Raw genomic sequence first — 25,567 nt, 5'->3', positions numbered from 1 at the left:
AAATGCTTCCCGTTCAGCGACACATACATATGACTTTAAATGTTATAATTATAACGTCCTTCATTAATTCATGCAATGTACTCCGCATAAAATTTTGTCCCTGAGGTCCCTTTTAAAACTTACCCCTCCCACCCTCAACCTATCTCCACTGCCTTCAGACTCACCTTTACCAGGTAAAAGACCGTGTCTATGAGTTGTCTGTTTGCTTAAATATCTGAATATAGGTAAGATCGAGAATGAGACTGGGTACCTTTTCATATCTGAGGAAACGTGTAGGTTTCTTTACTGTACATGGCTGGCTTCAGTGGATGGCCAAATGTCTAACGTAAAATGATTTTGGTCATCGTGAATATGATGATGTATTTACTTCAGAGTTTTTTTTAGAGAGTATAGATGTCGTTTATTGCATTTTGAGACATGAGTTAGTGTAGATTTTGATTCTGCTGGATATTGTAACGATGCTGCTCCTTTAACAAGGTTGTCTTTGCTACAGTTCTATTCAAAAAGAATTGGAAATGTCGGAGGTGCCAATTTGCTCGAAATTAGGCCACATGCATGTTGGATAACAGAAACTGACTAAGGCAAAAATCAAGGAAAAGTTTTTTTTCGAGAAAAAAATCACTTGTACAATGGGGAAAGAGTGGCCAGTTCTCCCAGTTCATGCAGTTTTTCAGTTTGGCTTAGTTTTTTTTGCTTGTAACCTCCAGAGGATAACTGGAAAAAAAGATTTTCCGTGTTTCAGCCAGTAATCCCTGGATAGCCCTCTGTGCAATCTTTATCTCCAGTAAGAACCCGTGTTGGAACTTTGCTTTGTGCCAACGCGATTATTTATGACATATTGCAGGAAATCGGAAATCCTTTTTTTGTTGACTGTGGGGTGGGGGAGTATAGTGTTCATCGAGTTATCAGCAATTTGTTATTGTGCATTATGCTCTCTTTTGCTTATTTTTCGTTTGGTGTTCTGTTAATGAATTCCGTTTTGTGGAAAAATTAGTGGTTTGACCCAGCTGCATATTTCCTGGAATATCAAACTTAAGACTACTAGAAACGTTAGAGTCTGGACTAGTTTTTTCTCAAATATTTTGAAGATTTCTGGCCATTCCATTCGAGTATTTACAGTAAAAGATCAATGTACATGTTCCGTATACTGCCATGTGTTTCAGTTCAGGGCACAAATGCAAAGTCTACTCCGCGTTTGTGATATTGTACAATATTGCACCGGTTTTCAATTTGCTGGAAGTTAATAGTCAGCCATGGTTTTTAGAAGTCGGTCAGATTCTCAATCGGTCTTTCATTTTATATCACGAGTTTACATATTCGTAGAGGAGAAAAACTTGGACATTTTTCCCGCATTGTGTTTGTTTACACTTCTTTTGTTTCTCTTGAATTTTTTTTTTAATTCTTGAAGTACCTTCACCCTTGAACAGGTATGCACTTTATTTTACAATTGCATTGTTTTGACATTCCGCTGCAATGTCTGAAGTGTTTTAGAATTCTCAACTTCTTGACATTTTCTGAACGCTGAAAGTCACAATAGAAAGCACGCATATGTGAGCATGTGTTGCTCTATACCCAATTGGCCTTGCAAAGTGACAACAATACTGACTATAACGCACTATTGTCAATGTTCAGAAACCAATATTCCACAATATCTGAATGTGACCTTTCATTTCATAATCTAACACAATGCAAGCAATTAGGTGATTTCATGTCAGATAATGATCATCCGATGCACCAAGAAAATTATGAATGACAATTGCCTGCACAATGCAATCACTGCACATGGATTAAATGAAGCAAATTCAAATTGATAGCTGCTGAGTGCAGTAAACTGTATGGGATTTGTGTCATAAATGCGTACACTGTCTGCTTGAACACCAAGTATTAAACTGTTCATCAAGTCAGTGTTTTGTGTACATGTACCAGAATTGTTCAGATGCTGTCCTAGATTCATAAGATTTAAGAATTCAACGTCGGTGAGGGGTAGAGCTGTTTGTTTGTTTTATGATTCTCATGTTGAAAGCTATGTAATAAATTCTTGAATACAAAACATTTTCTATTGACCGTTGTTGTTCAAGAGAATTTGCAAGTAGTGCGATGTAAAGGAAAAGTTTTGCATGCAGGTCTCATAATAGGTTAACTGGAATGTATTGGTGGGCAAAGAAGACTGAGATCTCGGATTCCCTTAAATCACACGGGATTAAAGAAGCGGCTGACTATGAAGCAAGTTATTCAGGTCGACTTCCTGACAGACAGTAAATGTCAGTTTACAGTTGTGTGTAGTAGCTTTGCAACATCTGCAGAAATCACGATAAGAACAAGTTAACAAAGAAAATATTTCATTGATAAGTGCATGAAATGCAAGTCTTTTGGTGCATTATGAGAGAATGGCGTTTTATGCGAGTTTGGATGGTGTTATTTGTCAGGTGCTGAACTTTTCAATTGGCAGATATTCAGATGAGGGAAATATTTTTAGATAACCAATTATTCGAGTTATCAGAGGAGATTGCCATCATCTGACCTTTTCCCGGGCATTCTGAAATTGTATTCCTGGAAACCATGTGTAGTCCATGTCTGGGGCATTCGTTTGGTATTTTGTGGGAATGTCACGTGCAGGTGGTATCCAATGAAAAATTAGTTGAAATCATGCGTACCTCGTCTCAGTATTCAGCATATAGTCCATTGCTGATTCAATGGTGCAGTGTGGAGTTAATGCGACATTTCTTTCGTTTAAAAGCCATTATATGTCGGCTAAATTCATAATGTGATATGCTTGAACTTAAATATAGACTTTTCGACATGCTTGCCAGATTTTCACCTTCCACAGTACATCGGATATTTTGATAGACTTTTAAGTGCTGTGTTGTGCAAAATTCAATTTTTAACAGTCCTGCCGAACAAAACGTGGGTCGGCATCCATCACATTACAGCAAGCTCCTATAAGTAAAGATCCCATCTTTAAGTGTTCGCAGGTAAATAATGTTCCATCAGAATGTTTGTGACACTTGCAAAGGTTAGCCTAGTATCAAACATTTGATTGTCAAAGCAACGTGAAGTATTGGTAAAAACGTAAAGACAGTGGCCATCCAAAGATTTGACTGTCTGTTTCAGCGTCCCATACGTTACACTTGCCTGTAATCTGCATGGTGTTGTCAAAACGTTGTGATCACTTTCGCACCCATGATTACATTGATCATTTCTGTGCAAAAGAGACTAAACGTGGGCAACCTGTTCCTGTAAACAGTCACGTTGAAGCTACCTTTGCATCAAAACCAGCAAAGTTATCCAGGATAGTGTGTGAACATAAAACCGTGGCACATATGCCTTTAAAAGTATGGACCCAGAAATTAAATGAGAAATTCAAAATAATTGACTCCTCTGCTTTACATGAGAATGTATTTGCTAAAACAAGCATTCTCACCTTAATAAGGACATAATAGCACGAAAGGTATTTTACTTCTACAATGCGATTCTTCTGACTTAATCGGGTTTTTCAAAGCAGAGCATGTATAAGTCTTAATTTTGTTCATCAAAACGTAATGTGGCCTATATTTCTCCAAGATATTGAATGATCTAGTTGATTACTAACGCTTTGGTCATAGTCCTGCTCTCCAATACTTTCTGCATTAGTTGTTGTCATAATACATTTTTTTTCAATTGGGATTGATTTGTTTTGGATGGTTGTAAACCCACAAAATCGAAGCACATTCACGAATCGTGCAATTCTTCTACATTGAATGTGCTGACTGTCCCTGAGCCGCTTTCTGCATTTACTTTGAAAATTGTGGCTACAAAAGTATTCGTGCATTTCTTCATTGGATTAATGAATTTTGATATTGTTGTTAACTTTGAAATACAAATGTTTGAAATACCTGAATGATCCATTCAATAGTATATATGAATTTAAAATGCAAATAAGAAACTAGAAAGCACCCTTCAGAAAAAAAAAATAAATTCGGTTTTTGTTAACTTCTACTAACAGATTGCAACAAATTTAAATTATCATCCACTGAAGCAGATCTCCTTGCCATTGTCCTCGTAATCGATGTTGATTTGTATTAGAATTTTTGTCAGCAACGTCAGTGTGATTTTCCTGTTCTGTATGTCTGAAGGTTCCCTCACCTCTCCATTTTTTGCGTCCAAGCAACTGTGAAGCGTCCACCAGCTCTTTTGAAACGCCGTTGTTATTAGCAGAGTCTTCTAAACCTTTCAAGAAGGTAGTCCAGACCCTACATTTCCTCATTGCTTTAAGGAGCTGCAAACTCCTTGACATAATTGTTGGTCAAATGAAACAATTTCAAACAATACAAAATTTGTTGGACAAGATTACTGAATGAATCACAAACACAACCCTCAGAAATCAGGACACCAAATTACTTAAACTTTCTGAAAAACCAACAGATCATCCCAACGTAATGGAGGGAATGGTCTCTGTGGTAAGCGGATAGGTATGGTGAGGGAAATATAACCCTGGTGGCGAGGTCCGTTTGCAGATGGCGGAAATGTCGGCGGATGATACAGATTATGTGGAGGATGGTGGGATGGTCGGTGAGGACTGGGAGGGTTCGGTTCCTGTTGCTGTTGGAGGTGTCGGGTTTGAGGGTGGAGGTGTGGCACGTGGATGTGATGCATTTGAGTGCATCTTCAGCCACGTTGGGACGGGAAATTACGTTATTTAAAGTAGTTGGACATCTCGTGTGCTCTGTGGTGGAACTGGTCCTCCTGGAAGCAGATATGGCGTAGACGGGGGAATTGGGAATATGGGATAACAGTTTTGCAGTAGGTAGGGTGGGAAGAGGTGTAATCCAGTTAGCTGTGGCATTGAGTGGGTTCATAAAACTTGTCAGGATTGAATCGGTTGTCACTGATTGAGGTGGAGAGGCCAAGGAATGGGAGGGAGATGACAGAGATGGTCCAGGTGAAATTAAGGTAGGGGTATAATGTGTTGGTAAAGTTGATGAGCTGCTCAATCTTCTCGCGGGATCACGAGTTGGCGCTGATGCAATCATCAATGTAGGGGAGGAAGAGGTGGGGAGTAGTGCTAGCATAACTCTGGATGATGGACTGTTCTATGGAGACAACGAAGTGACAGGCATAGCTGGAACTCATGTCAGTGCCCATGTCAACCCTTTTCGTCTGGAAGTATTCGATGCACCAACGAGAGAAGGTGAAATAAGGCAAGGCAAATGATCACACTGTCAGTGGGCAAGAACTTTGTGGCCATTCACCATAACTCTCCTGTTTCAACTTAGTGATGAAAAACGATAGAAAAGATTGAAGAGTTCAAGTTCTAATTGTACGAAGTGATTGAGAATGCCTAATGTTATTTGCATCATTGGAATTCAATGATTTACATTTCTTCAAAGCTTTCCTAAGTTTCCATTACCTGATACTTCTCTGACTATCAATTTACCTGAGGATGGATTCGCAGAACATGTTGTCTATTGTGTAGAATTAGAGAATTCTCAATACAATTCCATATGTAATCAAATTGACAACATAATTTTAGTGGACTTGAAAATTACTACCGGTTTAATCCGCTGGTGATATTGTTCATTTAGCAAATGCATTCCCTGCTACATTATGACTTCAAATTAACTGACACGAGAAAATGTGGAATATATGTTTCAGTCTTTGGCATTATAATTTATGTTCATCATCCAATTCATCTGGTCATCACAGCTAAAAATCTGTGCTGCGAATGAACTCTGGTTTTGCTGTCAACATTGCTGACTGAGAGCAATGCTGCAGATTCACCTTGCTTGAGAATTATGCTACAATTCCAATAATGCTGAATAATAGAATTAATACTATTTCACGTGCATCTGCATTATTTCAGTCCCTCGTATTCCCATTCTGATCCAAGACCAAATGTAATTCTCGTTATCTGCACAACTCAGGAATCATTTCATAGCAAGCATGTATTTAATTTAAATTCGTTTCATTCTAACTTCGAACACAGGAGCAGAACAACCCGTTTTGGCTTATTCTGAGCATTACTGTCACAGTAAAATCCAATTACTGCTGATAAACTCCCCAGCTTCTTTGGCTGCATAATCTGCAAGCAGAATAGATTTCTTCAAGAATTTTGTGCAATATCAAAATGTCATGAATTTGATGCAGTACTCATGAGTGAAGTAAATTTCGAAACATGATTTCAGCTTGTTGAATTGTTGCATGCTTTCTTTCACAACTTTGCTTTAGCACAAGATACATTTACAAAATGAAATCATCATAGTTGATCCTCCAACATTATTTTGCCTGTATGCTATTGATGACAATTGCTGATATTTGTTGTTTTTATCATTTTATTCCGAACAATTACTCTTTATAGACCATATGTTTTTCTTTCAGTTTCTTACGCATTTCCAGAATTTTTTTTCGATTTCTGCTGGACACCTATATTAACACCGATCATGCTGATACTCATTGTCATAAAATAGGCACATAATACCCAACACAGCACGACTCACTGTCAATTAGGTAAACTATTCTGGCTTGAATGAGCCAAAGGCTTTTCTTTAAATTTAGCATAAAGATGTGTTGCCAGATAGGATCGAGTAATGATAACACTGTATTCATGAGCTAAGAGAATTGATTGGAAATAGGAAATGGAGGCCTTCCCATTATCGTTTAGTTGTATGTTTGTTATAATAGAGTATCCATTCTCCACAGTTTGGTAAGATGTGAAATGTGCAATGTGTTTCAACAAATTTGTCGGATTTTGTTTGTGAGTTGTTCATCGAATGCATGGTGACACCTGCCTGCAGGACAACATTGAATGTTACTGCTAATGAAGTTGCAATGATCGTTGAAAAAGAAAATTTCTATCATATTTATTTGACATTCGAAATGCAGAGTATCCGCAGTGTGTTAAAGATCTCAATATCTTCAAATTTTCTGAACGCTGTAGGACACAACAGAAAATCGCCCTTACGCAAAAATGCATTGTTCTATTATGAATTAGTCATGCACATTTAAAGTAAAATGTATTGCAATACAAGTCTTTTGCCAAAGATCCTAAACCAGAACTTGATAATATTTGAAAGCTGACTTTAATTTCATTATCTAATACAATCCTAGCAATACAATCATTTGATGCCAGAATATGATCATGCAAAGAACTGAAAACTGTACAAACGACATTTGACTGCACAATGAAATCACTACACATAGATTAAATGCACATAACCTGCATTGATAGCTGCTGAGAATATATGAATGTTGTGTGATACTTGCATGCTTGCAGTGTGCAAACAATGATTTTTAAACTGTTCATTGTGATGTTTACTGTAGATGTGAAAGAGTCATTCGGATATATCCCGAAACAGGTAAGACTTCAGGAATCAATATAAGTGACGAGGTAGAGCTCATGTTCTGTTAGAGATACTGATCAATGAATGTTGTGTATCGTGCTCTTGGGAAGAAAAATAAATTGATATTTGTTATTTTAGTGCGATGAAATGTGTGAACTTTTTTCCTGTCAGAATCATGACAGGGCGATTGGAATGCGTTGTTTGGAGTTCAGAGTCGGTCAGTGAACATAACAGTATGTTCAAAGTTTGTGCGAAGATTTGCAGCTCGGGTGCTCGTTGTTGTGGTTCTGTTCGCCGAGCTGGGAATTTGTGTTGCAGACGTTTTGTCCCCTGTCCAGGTGACAAGTACTGAGGAGACAGGGGACGAAACGTCTGCAACATAAATTCCCAGTTCGGTGAACAGAACCACGATAACAGTATGTTTGCAAGTTCACAAAGAAACTATTTGATGGATAAACAGATGAGATGCAGATCTCTCTATGCCGAATGAGGCAATGACTCATTTTATATGATGGTTTGTATGTGGTAGTTTTCAGATGTCGATCCGTCAACTTTCCATTGTCGTATATTCAGATAAGGGCATGTTTGGACATTCACGTAGTCGAATGTTCAGAGGAGGTGCTACCATCTGACGTTTTCACGTGTAGCATACATTTAGACTCTGCACAATCATGTTTGGAGAAATTATTTGGTTTTGCTTATTTTGTACATAATGTCCAGATGTTATTCAATGATACTTTTGGTGATATCATGGGTATGACGCTTCTGTGCTCAGAGTGTCGCGTGGAGCATTGTAGAGTCCAGCGGTGTTGTTTACAGTAAAAATTATGTTACAGTTAAAATTATGTGACTTCATTGAACATAAAATTAAGTAATTTAGCATGCTCGCCAAATTTCAAAGTCCACATTAAAGTCAGGCATTTTGCAGAAAGTGCAAGAAAACTTGTGCACAACTCGATGTTTGAACTCTCCTGGCAACCAACATGTGCGTGTCAGCATCCATTGTGTTATAACAAGCTTCGATCAGAATATATCTCATCCGCAAATGTTCACTGGTACATGGATCTGCAATCCGTTTTCCAGTCTCTCGTACATGGAATGTACCTGATTCTTTCTGGACACGCATTCATTAGGATTTAGCATCACTGAATTGTAAGATGGGAAAGTGGTTAATGGAAATGCAATCGTTAATGCTTGTTTTTTTCTTAGGACTTTTTAGTTGATGTCGCTCATAGTTTTCAAAAGTACAAACATTGGTTTCTAACATAGTCCTCACCTTCTTTGCTCTTCTGAAGCTCTGTAGACATAAGGTCAATGTAAAATAAATACATGCATATAAGCATGGAATTTAATACAGAAGACAATTTGACACTGAAATTATAATGGCCGTTTAATCAAACCACAACTTATCTGTTTGCGTTGCAGTTCTTGTATTTCGATTAGATTGTAATGCTTTGCTAACAAGAAATATCAATTCCTGTAATTTTAAAAGATAAATTATCCCACTGAGCAGTTCACTTATATAAAGGTTTCCAAACGTCCTCATCCTGTTGGAGAAAAAACACTTTCGATTATTTGCCAAAAAGTGGCTTTGGATACCTTAAAAATAGTGTGTCACTGTCTGAACTCAAAAGTGGAAGAAATCGCTATTCTATTTAGTAATTGACAGGATCTGTCAAAAAGTTTATTCTGCTAAGTCAATGCAAATGTCCTGTGCTAAATTCCAGTGACTCCACGTCAGTCTGTCCAAAGACTCCTTACAGTTAACTCACTCAATCAGAAATAATCCTCTGAAGGCTCCGCTGAAACGTCTAAATTATATTTTCATCCTTCCTCAATTAAGGTAATCATACATTCCATAAGAAATTATTTTGGTAATGTGAATGTGCCCCTCGACGTACAGGTATCGTTATCTCTATATGTGAAAGTTTTCAGGTTCAGAATAGACACGTCACTGTCACATCATTTTCCGCAAGTCGGTGCTTGCTTTGTTTAATAAGTATTCAAAACACGAGGCAAATGTTGGCAATGATGTTTTCCCATCCAATCTAAGCATATTGGTAATTTAGTATTATTTAATATCTGGATGAAACCCAGCACGATGACATAATGTTAATTGTTTCACGAAACCTTTATTTAGTTTAAGAGCAGCATCTCTACCATCGTTGCCTGTGTGGCCAAAATCTGAATTCGGGAGCAAAGCGATGTGCAGATCTCAGAAATCACCTGAAATAACACATTTCGTTGTTCAAAATAGCAACGACAATTTAAAGAATTAACCGTGTGGCCAGAAGTGATTCTGAGTCTAGTTAAGATCTACAATCAGTATAATAGGAACGTCAGTCAGGGTAACTTAGACTCTGTCACACTCATCCTTAATATGTTGTGTCTTGTACAGAAAAATCTGTCATTTAATTTCAAGTGTTGACCAAACCAATGAGGTATCATTGTGGACTGCTCGATGTATTGACACCGCTCTTATTATGCATGGGACAGAGCATGTCACTGCTTACACTTGGTATAAAAACTAAGGGATCTTTACCAGTAAATCCCACTAGATGAGAGTGAATGTTGTCAGCAAGATGAGATTAATTAATTCACTGAAGGATTGAGCACACTTCGTGGAAATGATCACTAGTACAAAGATCTTTTCCTTACATCTCACTCGAAACACACATTCAAAAAAGTATGCACTCTGAAGTTATATTGAGACATTCAAAGAAACACGAAGAAAAATGTTAAATGAGAATCAAAGCGGACAGTTTCATTCATTTAAGGATGAGACATGTTTTAGCAAAACAAAAGAGTATAAGGCTAAAATCGAAAATTAAGTATGAATTAAGTTACAGTGCTATAAAGTGATGTTAAGTAAAGAGAACTTGATATTCAAGCAGCTGCAATACAAAGCATATGTTGCATGAAAAGATATTTTACGTTGGCATTAAAATTTAGAAAATGATTATCTCCTTGCAATCTCAATCAAGAGCTAAGAAGACCCAAGAGGTGACATGAGAATTTTTGACAGCTGGCATCAAAGAAAAAGTTAAATCTTTCTATCCGAATATCCGGAATAAAAGAATGACTAATGAAAGAATTTGACCAATGAAAGATAAAGAGAGGGAAATTGTGCATGGAGTCCAAGGAGGTAGTGGAAGCGCTAAATCAATATTTTTCGTCAGTATTCGCACTCAGAAAAGATAATGTTCGAGAGCAGTATACTGGGATACAGGCAACCTGACTAGACGGGATTGAGGTTCACAAGGAAGAAGTGCTAGATAGTGTGAAAATAGATAAGTTCCCAGGGCTGGGTGGGACTTATCCGAATGTTCTCTGGGAACTCAAGGTGCAGATTGCAGAACCTTTGGCTTTGATCTTTATATCATCATTTTCTGATGGAATAATGGCAAAAGAATGGAGGATAGCAAATGTTGCCACTGGTTTAGGAAGGGGAGTCGAGGGAACTCTGGTACTTACAAACCAGTGAGCCTCACTTCATTTGTGGATAATATGTTGGAAAATGTTAGAAGAGGTGGGATTTATAATCATCTAGGGATGATTAATTGATTAGGAACAGTCAACACTGTTTTGTAAAGGTGAGATATTACATCACAAACGTAATTGAGTATTTTGTGGTGGTGACCATATAGGTGAATAAGGTTAAAGCGGTTGATGCAGGAAGGCGTTTTGTAAGGTTCACCATGATAGGCTATTACACAAAACGTGGAGGCTTGGGATAGACTTTGAGTCGGCAATTTTGATCAGAAATTGGCGAGCTGAAGTAAGACAGTGGATGGTAGTTGATAGGAAATACTTATCCTGGTTTTCAGTTACTTGTGTTGTAATGCAATAATCTGTTTTGGCGCCACTGCTTTTTATCATTTTTTATAATTGTCCAATAGAAGTACGTAGAAGAATGTGTTCGTAAATTTCCAAATGATACTAAGGGCGGTGGGCATGTGGATAGTGCTGAACGGTGTTGTCAGTTGCAGATGGACATAGACAAGCTTCAGAGCTGGGCTCAGATGTAGGGAATGGAGTTTAAAGCGAATAACAGTGCAATGATTCACTTGGAAGCAACAACGGAAATAAAGAGTATTGGGTTAATGGTAAGATTCTTGATAGTGTAGATAAGCAGAGAGTTTGCGGTGTCCATGTTCGTAGATCCCTTTAATTTGCCACCCAGGTTGAGTTTCAGAGCAAAGAGTTCAAGCTACAGCGGTATAAACCTCTGGAGCGGCCACAATCGGAGCATTGTGTGCAAATCTGTTTTTCACATTATAGATATGATGAGGAAGCTTTGGAAAGGGTGCAGCGGAGATTTCCTAGGATGTTGCCTGATATGGAGGAAAAGTCTTATGAGGAATGGATGGGGGACTTGATGCTGTTTTCGTTGGAGAGAAGAAGTTTCAGAGCTGACTTAATTGAGATATAAAAGTGAATCAGAGGATTAGATATGGTGAAAAGTGAGAGCCTTTTTCATCGGAATGTGATGGCTCGCAGGAGGCGACATTGCTTTAAATGGAGGGGTGATTGATGTAGGAGAGAAGACAGAGGTAGGTTCTTTACTCAAAGCATAGTACAGGCGTGGAATGCATTATCTGCAACAATACTAAACTCGCAAAATTTAAGGGCATTAATGGGTCATTGGGAAAACATATGAAATGAAATGGAATAGTGTAGGATCGACATGCGTCAGGTTAGTTCCACATGTCTGCACAATATCGAGGACCAAATGTTTTCTACTGCACTGCAATGTTCCATATTCTATGTCCCAAGTACTACTTGTCATACAAAAGAAATCCGACAGCGGTAAGTTTAATAGACTTCGTTCGAACTTGTTTTTTTATAATGTTCTGCGGCGGGGGGGGGGGGGGGGGGGGGAGGGGGGTTGCTCCAATCAAAAACAATCTTTCATTGGAGAATGTAAGTATCTACAATACAGGTTTGACCTGAAATTAAGAAGCCAGCTGCCCCAAGTGACAGTCAGTCATCACGTTCATGCCTGAGGAGCGAGGTAGATTAACCTCTAACGAGAAGTAAACCGGATGGTTGTCGCATGCGATAGATGATCCGAAGAAATTGAGAAGTAAATCTTGGTCAGTTGGTGCGTTTAGATTAAACCTTATAGCCAGGCACAAGAAGAGCAAAAACCTAAGTTCTAGTGTGTCCAATTTTTTGTTAAATATCATTAATGACGACTGTGTTCAAAAACTTTGTTCCAAAGTGGAGACTTTTTTTAGCGTTTTCCCCGACCTGGAACATGTTAAGTGCAGTTGTGTAGAATATGACAAACTGAAGAGGCGAAAAGAAAAATCCTTGCCACTTGTCGTCAGAAGATTAATCGAGGTCGGAACAGATTTTATGCTATGCTTTTGATACATCATCAACTTCGTTCCTACGGGAATGCAATTTAATGAAATCTGAACTGCACATGTGTCGCTTCCAGTTTCACTTACACGACGATAAAAGTGTTAAGTTTGGAACTTTGTAGCTTGCCAAGAATGACAAAAGATACAATGAAAACATCTAAATAAGAAATAGCATAGGTGGGACGTGCATTGCAGTAAATTAGTCGTTGATCAGAGGATCTGAAAGTCTGAAATGTTGGGAAGAATCACGTGGAGAACAACGTGAGAATGTGGCTACACCGATCGGCAAACGTTTGGGGATTTTAGGGGGAGAAGAAATAGAAAATGAGACCTTTTGTGAGGAAGATAAGAATTTTACTGAAGAAATGGAAATATTGCATGGAAGTGTGAAAAACTAGGATTAATACAGTTAGATACATAGGTTGCTGATAGGTCGAATTCAGACAAATATGTGAAGGCTAAGAAGGAGTAAAGCCTGCAAACAGTGAATAAGCCGATGCCAAAGGAGATCCTGCCAAACTGAACAGAATAGGGATCAGCTTGCAGGCTACGGTTAAGGTTCTGCTGCTAGTAGACTGGGAAAATAAATCATCCATGCCTGATCTCTCAATGTCCCGAAGAAACATTGGTAAATTGTAATCTCGGCTGCTCAGACAAAAGGAGGTGTGTTTTTTAGGGACGTCATTTCTGAGGGAAATGTTGATTTTAGATTGGATTGCAGAAGCTAGAAGCGAATGACCAGTGATATTCTGCACGTAGGCATGACTCCTCATTCGAGGTAGCACATTTTTCAGCATGCCTCGAATCTGCTCCCGTCGTGATTTATCCACTGACTACAAACAAAGAACAAGATTAAAGAAAATTTGCAATCCAGGAACAGGTCCTATCGCCCTCCAAGCCAGAGCTGATCCAAATCCACTGTCTAAACCTATCGACCAATTCCTAAGCATCTACATCCCTCTGCTCCCTACCTATTCATGCATCCACCGAGACGCACCTTAAATGATTCTAACGTGCCTGTCTCTACAACGTCTGCTGGAAACACGTTCCAGGCACCTACCATCCTCTGTGTAAAGTAATTGCCTCTTATATCCGCCTTAAACTTTTCACCTCTCACCTTGAACACCTGACCACTCGTTATGGAATCCGTCAATCTGGGAATAAAATTATCTCAAACTACCCTGTCAATACCCTTCATGATTTTGTAAAATTCAATCATGTCGCCTCCTCAATCTCCTTTTTTCCAATGAAAACAATCCTAACCCACTCAACCTCTTTTCATTCCTAGCTCCTTTCACACCAGGCAACATCTTCGTAAACATTCTCTGCACCCTCTCCAAAGCGTCCACATCCTTTTGAAAATGTGGCCACCAGAATTAGACGCAGTATTCTAAACTGGCTGATCCAAAGTCTTGTATGATTTTAACATGGCCCGCCTGCTCTTATAGTCAACATCCAGTCCGATGAAGGCAATCATACCATATGTCTTCTTGACCACTCTATCCACCTGTGCATCAGGATATAATGGACCTGATCCCCCAGAACTCTGTTCATCAACCTTTGTCAAGGATGTTTCGTTTATAGTATAGTTCGCTCTAGAATTAGACTTTCCAAAATGCATCACCTCAAATATGGCTGGATTGAACTCCATCTGCCACTTCTCCGCCCAACTCTCCAGTCAATCTATATTCTCCTGTATTTCTTGACAGTCCCCAATGAGTTATGATACTCCTCAAATCTTCGTGTCATCTGCAAACTTATTGGTCAGGCAAACAATGCTCTCTTCCAGATCATTTGTGTATATTGCAAAAAACTTTGGGCCCAGTATTAATCCCTGTGGAACACCTCTGGTCAACTTTCTCCATTTCGAGAAACTCCCTTCGACTACTACTCTCTCTGTCTTGTTGCTCAACCAGTTATTTGTCCACCTAGCTGGAGCACTCTGCACACCATATGACTTTACTTTCTCCAGTAGTCTACCACGGGGAAGCTTATCAGACACCTGACTAAAGTCCACGTGTATGTCACCTACAACCATTCCTTCATCTATCAACTTCGTCGGATCCTCAAAGAGCTCTATTAAATTGATAAGGCACGATCTCCCCGCACAAAACCACGCTGTATATCACTGATAAGCTCATTGTTTTCCAAATATGATTAGATTTTATCCCTCAGTATCTTCTCCGGCAACATTCCCACAACTGACGTCAGGCTCACTGGTCTGTAATTGCATGGAAATGCTACTACCATTCCTGTACGGGTGGAAACATGAGCAACCCTCCAGTCCTGTGGCACCTCAACTGTGAATAAGGATACTACAAACATATATGCTGGGAACCAAGGTATTTCCTCTCTCGCCTCGCTCACGAATATGGGATAGATCCCATTCGGCCATGGGGATTTGTCCAATTTAATATCCTTTAGCCTATCTAACGCATCTTCACTCCTTCTGTCAACGTGATCCAGAGTAAACAAACTTCAATCTCTAATCTCAGCATTTCCCCCTTCCCGTTCCTCAGTAAACACTGATGCGAAGTAATTATTGTGAATCTCCTTAATTTTCCGAGGTTCTTCACACAACCTTCCTTTCTTATCCTTTGGTGGAACAATCCTTTCTCTGGTTATGCTCTGGCTTCTTATAGAAGAATAAAAGGCCTTCAGCTTCTCCTTAATTCTGATCACAAAAGTTATTTGATGATCGGTTTTAGCCCGTTTGATACCTCGTTTCAGATTGGTCCTACTCTTCAAATATTCCTCCAAGGCCCTTTCTGTTCTTAGCAGTCTGGGTCCTTTCCTTTTCCTCTTGGCTAGTCGCACGGTTTCTTCTGTCATTCACGGTTCTCTTTCCAATCCTTTGCCTTCAAAACGACATGCCTCTCCTGCATAAACTTCAACCTATGTTTGAAATCCTCCCACATATCAAATGTGGACTTTCCTTCAAATAGCTATGTCCAATCCACGTTCCACAGCTCCTGCCTAATTTTGATATAACTGACCTTGGCCCAGTTTAGTATTCGTCTCGTAGGACCACTGTCATTTTTGTCTAAAATATTTGGAAACGTACAGAATTGTGGTCACTATTTTCAAAGAAATCCCCCTCTACAACTTCCACCACCTGGCTTGACTCACTCCCAACACCAGTCCAATATGGCCTCTTTCCTTGTCGGACTATTGACACAATGCTCTATAAATTTTCCTGGACTTTCCTTGCAAGTTCTGCCCATCCTGACTTCTGACATTAAGTGTATCCTAGTCAATGTTGATAAAAATTAAAATCTCCCTTCATCACCGCCCTGTTGCCTCTAAACCTTTCCATAATTTGTTCGCCTAATTGTCCTTCTTATTCGTGCTCACTGTTGGGAGGCCTATAATATAGCCCCACCAATGTAATTGTACGCCTCTTATTTCTACGTTCCACCCATGACGCCTCACTGTTCAAGCCCTCCCATAGTATCCTCCTTTCGCACAATCATGGTATCTTCCCTGATCAGCAATGCAACACATTTCTCCTTTTGCGTCCCTCCCTGCCGGTCTGAAGCATTTATACCCAATAGCATTTACTTGCCAATCATGGACTTCCTTCAACCAAGTCTCCGTGATAACAAGAACGTCATATCCCACGTACCAATCGGATCCCTATATTAATCTGCCTTATCCTTGCACTGAAGTATGTGCTCTTCAGCCCGCCAGTCGTTTTGCATTCATCTGCTCTCTGTCTACTCCTCCCCTTAGTAATGTTAATTTTGTGATCCTTAATTGCATTGAACGTGACAACACACCTTCCATTACCAACACAACTACACTTCCCATATTGCAGTTTGACGAAATGACTGTAAAATACTCTCCACTTTGGAACTCACTGCAGGTTCTTTTTCTTTTAGACACACGTCAGCAATGGCTTTTACGTGGGTTTATGAGAGAAAATTGTGGGCGGCACGGTGGCACAATGGTTAGCACTGTTGCCTCACAGCGCCAGAGATCCGGGTTAAATTCCCGCCTCAGGCGACTGACTGTGTGGAGTTTGCACGTTCTCCCCGTGTCTGCGTGGGTTTCCTCCGGGTGCTCCGGTTTCCTCCCACAGTCCAAAGATGTGCAGGGTCAGGTGAATTGGCCATGCTAAATTACCCGTAGTGTTAGGTAAGGGGTAAATGTAGGGGTATGGGTGGGTTCGCTTCGGCGGGTCGGTGTGGACTTGTTGGGCCGAAGGGCCTGTTTCCACACTGTAATGTAATCTGTAATCTGTAAAAAAAAAAATAGTATCAATAATGTTAATGCATTCGAACCCTACAATTCATCCTGCTTTACCTACTGTGCAGCATGAAGTGAAGGGGAATTCGAAGATTGGAAATAACCATTATCAACCAGGTTCGCCAAGAACATCCTGTCTATGTTTTAACTAAATGTTGAGAAAGGAAAAGCATCTGAATGCATACAATTGCTGGTTTCAGATACATTTTCTTTTAATTTGTGGGAATATAGATTCGAAAATTTAGGAGACATTATCATCTTAATTACTGAAGAAATTTAACAGTGCTCACTGCAGTCTGTGTAAAGAAAGTGTGAGACAGATTTTCCTCGACACAACTTACTGAGATACATATAATAACTTAACTGACTTCAGCTTGGGAGGAGGAAATTCAACAGGAATATAAGGACAAAGGAACTACGGATGACGAACTGTTTCATTCAAATGAAGTACAAATGACGAATTGTTTCATGCCAACTATTTCAATGGAGGTCTGGTGTGGAGAAAAGGAAGAAAGTATGGAAGAGGTGGTGGTCTTCATTCTCGATGATTCCTATCCACATATGAGCTGTTAGAGCTTGATGCCAAACGAAATTTTACGCCAGAACTCGTGTGATATATTATACTTCCAGTCAACTCTGTATCCTTGCTCGGATTTCAGAGAAACTCGTCAGTTTTAAGTGGCACTGCAAAAGACACAAAGACAAGGACAAATGCCAGAATCAGGACAGGGATACTGAGCTCTGCCACGAGAGAAACCAGTGCACCATGCTTCAATAACGAAATGGAGGAGAATGTCTTTCCTTATCAGCTTGATCAGATGCAAATTTAAGGATATGATAGTGTTGCCCCTTTCCAGCATTAGTCTGTAATGCTGGGTGTGGCAGCGTAGAGATCGAATGTGTGGAAGAAGGCAAGTTGGGACTCTTGCCCATCTAACTTGGATTGGGTGCGCAGTGCTCCTGTGTTTACTTTTCAGTAAAAAAGAAGTCCAGTATTACTAAGTGGGATCACACGACATATACAAGAAAGCCTTGCAATGGAGCCGTTTGAGTTTAACTTGAATGTTGCCCTTTATTATTGCCTTGCCATACAGGTAGAACTGCCTCAAACAACAAAAAGCACATTTTGAGCACCGATTTTACGAGTGGATGCAATTCGTCTTTTGCTCCAGTGAATTTGTGCATCTGACAGGTGATTGATGTAAGAGCGTTGCCAATACAAGAAGGCACCTGTGCCTATGCAGACATAATCTGCACGTTCGAGGGGATTCTGGATGAAATCTACAGAAATCTCCAATGGCACAACTGTACAGCAACGGATTGCTAATATTGCAAACGCATTTGCAATGCAGAAGCAAGATTTTGTTCGAGTCTCAATGAAGTAATTGTATAAACTCAGAACCAGTAGAAATTGTATAATTCAAAATCTCGAATGCTGAACGATCGTTTAGAAAAGCCAAAGTAGAGGAATCAAAGGAAACAACTGTTATGGACGAGGGCAGAACCCCTTCGAATCATTTCAAGAAGGCAACCAGCCCGGAACTTAGGTTTCCTTGTTGTTTTAAGTAAGTGTACAGCGGACATTCCAGCAGTAATGTAGCTAGCCCAACTATTTGGTTTTAAACAATTCGCAGTTTATTTATACATGAAAAAAGAGAACAGAATATATAATAACCTGAATGTGTGAATGCACAAAAGAGACAAAAACAATCATGAACAAAAAGCTGGTCCGATTTCCTGTAACATCCTATAATTCTCCCATTTGTAAGCAGGTAAATTCAAGCACAGGGCCTCACAGGAGAGATGCCAGAGAGAAGGAATAGGCATGGAACAGTTTATTTAGTCCAGCAGAGCCTTTAGGTGCCAAGCTAAAATATGACGACCAACTGCAAACAAAATATATTGCTTTAAAAAAAAAGCAAACACTGAACAGGGGGAAATAGCCAATCTCCCTTCATTATAAAGTTTTTTTTTTAAATAAAGCGATCGAAATCGTTCTCATTTAGATATTCCCAGATTTTGGAAATGTTGCCTTTGTAATCCCTCTTATCAAAAAAAAATCAAAGAATAGTTGTTTTTAAAAAGCAGCATCATCACACTTCCCCCCTTTAAAAAAATCAATATCCAAAGATAGCTTCGTCTTACATCTCCTTACCCTTAAATTGTTAGTACACTAAGCGGACACATGCATTTCATTGATTATAAAAAGTACACATGCTTTACTGCATTCTGTTTCAGTACATTTACTCCTGCCACCAAATGCCTAACTTGACACACAAGTCAGGACAATATGTCAGCAATGAGATAGTCTCGTACTCCCACATGCACAATTGTCAAATTAAATGGCCGTAACTGCAAACTTCGTTTCGAATTTTTGTCCTTAAATTTCTCCACAAACTTCATTGGATGTTGACCAGTGTTTGTGATTTTTATAAATACAACAGTGATAACGCAAATGTAGAAATGTTGTAACACGAAGCTCAAAGTTTACTTCTCAAGTGTTGAATCTGTCTGCTAATGAATGCTCGATTTCCTGGAGAAATAGCCTTTAGGTCTTTATATTTTCTTATCATCCTCCTGTAAGCGTACAATACCGACACTCACATCAATAGCCAGCCTGGATTTCTTTTCGTAATTAAGTGTGGAGAACAATGGAGCAGTGGTTGACGCAGCTTTCGGGCCTTTGAATGCCTGCTGACAGTCCACTGTCCAATGATACCTCTCGCATTTGTTTGGTTATTCATTAAGTGGTGCTGCTACATTTCTAAAATTTGTTACGTGTTTTCGTACACCTAAAAGTTACATAGATCTCTTTTACGTGTGACTAAAATTCACAAAGTCATCAATATAAACGACACAATTGGCTAGTCCAAAAATGAACTTATTTGTTAGTGTGCGAAATGTGGTTGGTTGATTTACTTTATCAAACGGTATGACCATCAACTGATAGAGTCTTTACTTTTCTTTTGGACAAAGGTGAGTACCCTCTGAACAAGTCCAACTTGAAAATATAAGTGGATTTGTCCACTTTCTCTAGCCAATGAACTTGCTATTGAATTGACTTCATGACAGTGCCCACCTAATCTTTGTGTAACTTGTGATTTCGTTGCCAACACTACAGCTGAGCTTCAGTCAGTGTACTTCGCTTCGATTATGTCCGATTGGTATGCTTACCATCTCCTTTTGAAACTGTGCCAGCTTGAGAGTTTTATGCCTTTAAGAATGTTGATTAATCGGAATAACATTTCCGTTCTCTCCATCATGAATAGTGTAACATCGAACATAGAATAGTACAACACAGTACAGGCTATTCAGCCCTAAATGTTGTGCGGTATTTTTCGTTGAAGATCAAACTAACGCATACCCCTACATTTTACTACCATTTGTGTGCTTCTCCAAGAGTCGCTTAGATGTCCCTGGTGTATCTGATTCAACTATTACTGCAGGTACGGCATTCATCAATCACCCTCTAAAGAATCAAACTCGGACATTTCCGTTCAACCTTGCTAGAATTCCCTTAGAACTATGGCAACTATCTCCCCCGTGGGAAAACTTCTCTGCCTATCCACTCTATCTTTGCCTCCCATCATTTTCTACACTTCCTTTAAGTTACCTTTCATCCGTCTTCGCTTTAATGAGAAAAAAGACTTAGCTCAGTCAAGCTCTCCTGTTCAACCTCCTTTGCAACGTCTCTAAAAGCTTCCACATCCTCCCTGTAATGAGGTGATCAGCATTGAACACAACATTGCAAGTGTAGTCGAACCATTACTTTTTATCTGCTGTATCACTTCATAGCTCTTAAAATCAATCCCATGTCTCACGAAAGTCAACATGCTATACACCTTTTAATAAAGCTATTAACTTGGGTGGCAGCTTGGTGGGATCTATGATCATGGACTCAAAGAGTTCTCAGAATCCTATCCAATAATTTTCCAACCACTGATGTAAGACTGACAGACCTTATATTCCCAGAGTTATCTTGCTTGAAAAAAGGAATGACATTAACCACCCTCCAACGATCTCATACTACACCAGTGGACAATGAGGACTCAAAGATCATTGCCAAGGGCACAGCAGTCTGTCCCCCGCCCTTTACGTAGTAAATTTGTGTCTATCCCTTCTGATTCCAGGGGACTTGCATAACCTCATATTTCTCAACACGTTCCAGTGCATCCTCCTTTTTAACATCCACCTGTTCGAGCATGTCAGCCTGTTCCTTGCTGTCCTAACAAAAGGCTTGATCCCAATCACGAGCAAACACTGAAGCAAAGTATTCATTCAGGAACTACGATAATTCCTTCGACTCCAGGATCAAGTTCACTGATACAACTCTTTGAAAACCCAAGTGGCACGAAAACGAAGCTTACCAAGAGCTGTCCCAATTTCCAACAATATCCCAAAATACACCGCTTGGAAAGATTGGTTAATTCAAGCACAGTTTCTTCTCAGAAAGATTTTAGAGTAAGAGAGAGAGAGACAGAAGGAGACAGCGAGAGGATCAGCATGGAGATTTGTTTCTTTGCTCCAGCAGCTTTTGTGAGATCCTGGATAAAATTTGACATCCAGTTGCAAACTACACCGCTTGCTAAAGTCAAACCAGACCAAATAACGAACTGCCCACTCTGCTTTCATTATACCAGTTTTTTTTTAATGAATAAAAGAGACTCAATTAAAATCGTTTGCAGCGACATATGTCAAGAGAAATATTGGAACTTCTGCCTTTACGATCCCTCTAAAAATCATCAATGTGAGAATAACCGTATGACAGGAGCAGCATCTTCACAGAACAATTCTGCAAAAGAAAGGAAAGTCGACGACGAGTATCTTCAAAAATTAACTCTCCCATTGGGAAACCAGATTTCTCATTTCGATTGCTTAAAAACATGTAAAAATACAATAGCAGCACCAAATTGAAGAAATTAATGCAGGAAGACAACGAGTCACGTCCCACGATCAAAATGTCTTCCTGTTCTTGCATTTCGGTCTGTTCCTGCACATGAGTATTATCAAATAAATTTTACTTTGCATTTAGAGATCAACAACCTACAGGGATTTGTTTTTGCATCGTTTCCAACACTGGACATCCAAATTCAGTGCAGTTTTGACAACAGATTGGAGACTTTTGCAGGACCTGATTAATCAAGTATGCAGTCGATGAACTTCTTAAAACTGAAACCAGGGAAGTGTATGTCCAGTTATTAGATCCTGTGTACGTCTTTAGAACATTAAATAAATCTTAAGAAGGTGCAAATTATGAAGTCTCAGTTCTTGAACTTAGGAACTGTTGCATTCCACGAGAGGTGTGCAATTGAAAATAAATCTACTGTAACCATGTTGCAGGTAGCTTTCCCGAAACATATAAAATCGCTCCCGTTTTACGAGCGTTGCAGGAGATATCGGCATAGCATTGCACGAATCATGTTGACTGTTTAGCAACCAAAGCGCTAAGAATTTTACGTTTTAGTAGAAGAATGTTCAATTGCGTTGGACAGGACATGCCCAGACAGCCGGCTTCAAAATTTGTGTAATGTACGAGGTACAGATCCAACACTGCACGTGTTGGAACAAGAATTCCCCTTTGCACAAGAGGTCGGTAGTACTCGTGGAATACTTGTTGCAGCGGTTTTGAAGGAACACCACAGGATAAAAAGAATCTGACTTATTGTACAAGACTTACAACTTCAGTGCAGCAATGATATAAATTGCATGGAAACATTGCCTCTCAATTGTCTGCGCAGCGAAATATTTTTAACAGTAATTATACTTAGTTCCTTGACATTCTCACGGATCACATATCGCAAAATAACACTGCAGCATGATATCCTTCATTTCAAACTATTGCAAAAATGCGATTTCAAAACTCAAGACTTTGATGCTATTTCTAACTCACACAGCAAACGGATCGAACAAATAATTTTCCCACCACTTCAACTTATCGTGCATCTGCTTTTCATTCGTCTAAAAGATTTTGATTATATATTCTTCTCTCCCCATGCTGACGTATAATGAATTCTGTGAATGGTAGATTTGCTCATTTCAGGAATCTGACTTTAAACGTCTGAAGTGTTCAATAGTATTCATTTATACTCGTCTTGTGATTATCTCTGTTTAGTCCAATGAATGTGAAGGTAGTTCTGTCTCTACAAAAAGGAATGGTTCCACACAGCATTTTAATTTGAATTTCAGCATGCACAATTGAATTATTATGAATATGTAGAGTAGAATTCCGTGAAGAACTTTCATCACAAATACAAAACCAATGTATTGTCGGCAAGACACAAGCAGAAAGTCACAGGATTTTCATCACCCATCCCAGCTGAATACTTGACAACTTCTGCAAGACTAAATGGGCGATCAAAAAAAAACATTCAAACGACAATAATAACATCTTGGAAATTATTGTCTTTAGCTCCGTTTGTGGATCATGTTGCCCATTTGCTCGTTGAACTGGAGGGTTTCTTTCAGAAGTTTCGTCACCGTGCTAGTTCAGATCATCACTTCGCCTCTGGTGAATTATTCGTGTTCAGCGACTTACATGTTTTGGATTGCTGTGATCGCCGATATCATTTCCAGTTCTGAATCTGAGAGGTTGGTAAATGGGGTCCAATTCTATCTGTTTGTTAATGGAATTCCGGTTTGACTGCCAGGCATATATATTTTTCTGCGCATGTCATGGTTTGCCGTGCTCCAAGATGGACACCTTTTTCCAGTCAAATTGGTGTCCCTCTTTGTCTGTGTGTATCGTTACTGGTATTAGTTGATCATGTCCTTTGGTCTCTAGTTGTTGCACATGTATCCTTGTGGCCAGTTTCCAGCAGCTTTTCTAATGTAAAATTTGTTGCAGTCCTTAAAGGGTATTTTATAATGTTAACTTCACTACCCAGCATGCATAAAGCAGCACCGAATGGCATGTCTAGAAAAAGAAGCGTTGAATAGACTTTTTCCATTTTATTTACATGATTGTAAAAACATTTGAATTTTCATTCATTATGTTCTTATTTATTTTGCAATAACTGCAGAAGCCCTCCGTATTCAATCGTCTCTGTTTATGTTCTTCTACTAGAGTAAATTAAAACACTCTTTGCACACTGAATTTTATTTGAAAAAAACGAGCAATAACACCTTATGGTTTTCTTTTTGCGATTTCTCCCAACATTGAGTTTCAAGTCTGATTCATTGTCATGTCCAGACATTGTTTTTAATAGTGTACTCACCTTCTTTACAATGCTTAAGTTCTGCAGGGAAGGAAATAGCATTGTCAAATTTTGTAAATTGCTACTTTTATTTTAAATTATTCCCTAGCCACGCGACCTTACATTTTAAAAAATCTCGGAACTGACAGCCAGAATTTTACGAACACATGGGTTCGTGACAGCCCATAAACCAACAGCCTCGGTCAGGCAACGACTCAAAAGGACAAAGGATTCTATACCTATAATGTGCAAGACTGACGGAATTCATAGTATTCCATGCAAAGACTGCACCAAACAATATATAGGGCCACACAGACAGGCAATTAGCAATATGCATCCACGAACACCAACGACCATTAAATGCCACAACAAGCTGTCCAAGTAACCATACACATGGATGGCAAGGATACAGTTATGACTGGGGCAACACCATGATCATAGGACAAGGTAAACATAGGGCAGCCAGAGAATGTCCAGAAGCATGGCAATTAGCAATGGACTTCAAAATCAATTTCAATGACGGAGACCGAATATACTAGTCATTTTAAAGAACAACCACGACTAGCAGCTGGAAGCAGAAGAAATAGACCGAAATAGCTTACAGAAGACACAGTATAGCAGCGTTTCACATGGCACTCCAAATCTATAAGATGTCACATTGACAGGGACCAAAACTTTTGCAGCTTGGCGAATATACCCAAAACCACGACAACCCTTAAACTGAAGGGTGATTTTTTTTTCAAGTTTATAATCTTAAATGATTATCTATAGTTGAATGCTGTGTGCTGATGAAGTATTTCGCAAAACTACGATCCAAAGCACCTTCATTCTGTTGGTTAGGTTTTCATTAAATGTAGGTACGGCACGAATTTTCTTTCTTTATTTGGACGGGTTTGGGAGTTGGGGGAATTGTAATGAAGCCTCGAAAATTACCAAGCGTTTCTGAGTAAGCCACACTCGCTAGCAACGTCATGTACTTTCCGGATTTTATGTATTTCTTCTGATACCGTCCAGGAACTGCTCTATTTGGAAACATTTCGGTCTGTTCCTGTGCATGAGCAATATCAAAGAAATTTGACTTTGCATATAAAGATCAACAACATACATTGAATTGTTTCCCCATCTTTTCCAAAACTGTCCATCCAAATTCCAATGAAGATTAGATAACACGTTGAAAAATGCTGCACGACCTGATTACATAATCAAGTATGCTGTTGATATTCTTCTCAAGCCTCAAATTACAGTGGAGAATGTCTGGTTCGAAGATCAATTATTAATACCACATACTTCTTCAGCACTTTAAATAAATCTTACGAAGATGCAAATTTTGAAGTCTCAGTAAATGGAATCAGGCACTGTTGTATCCCACGAAAAGCGTGCAATTGAAAAGAAAACATATGAAATGCAAATTGCCGCTTGGCATTCCGGAAACATATAAAAT

The sequence above is a fragment of the Chiloscyllium plagiosum genome, unplaced genomic scaffold (genome assembly GCF_037043375.1).
Source record: "Chiloscyllium plagiosum isolate Xiang-an unplaced genomic scaffold, Cpla_swu_hap1 HiC_scaffold_38, whole genome shotgun sequence".
NCBI classification, from domain to species: Eukaryota; Metazoa; Chordata; class Chondrichthyes; order Orectolobiformes; family Hemiscylliidae; genus Chiloscyllium; species Chiloscyllium plagiosum.
Note: the sequence above shows the minus strand (reverse complement) of the source record.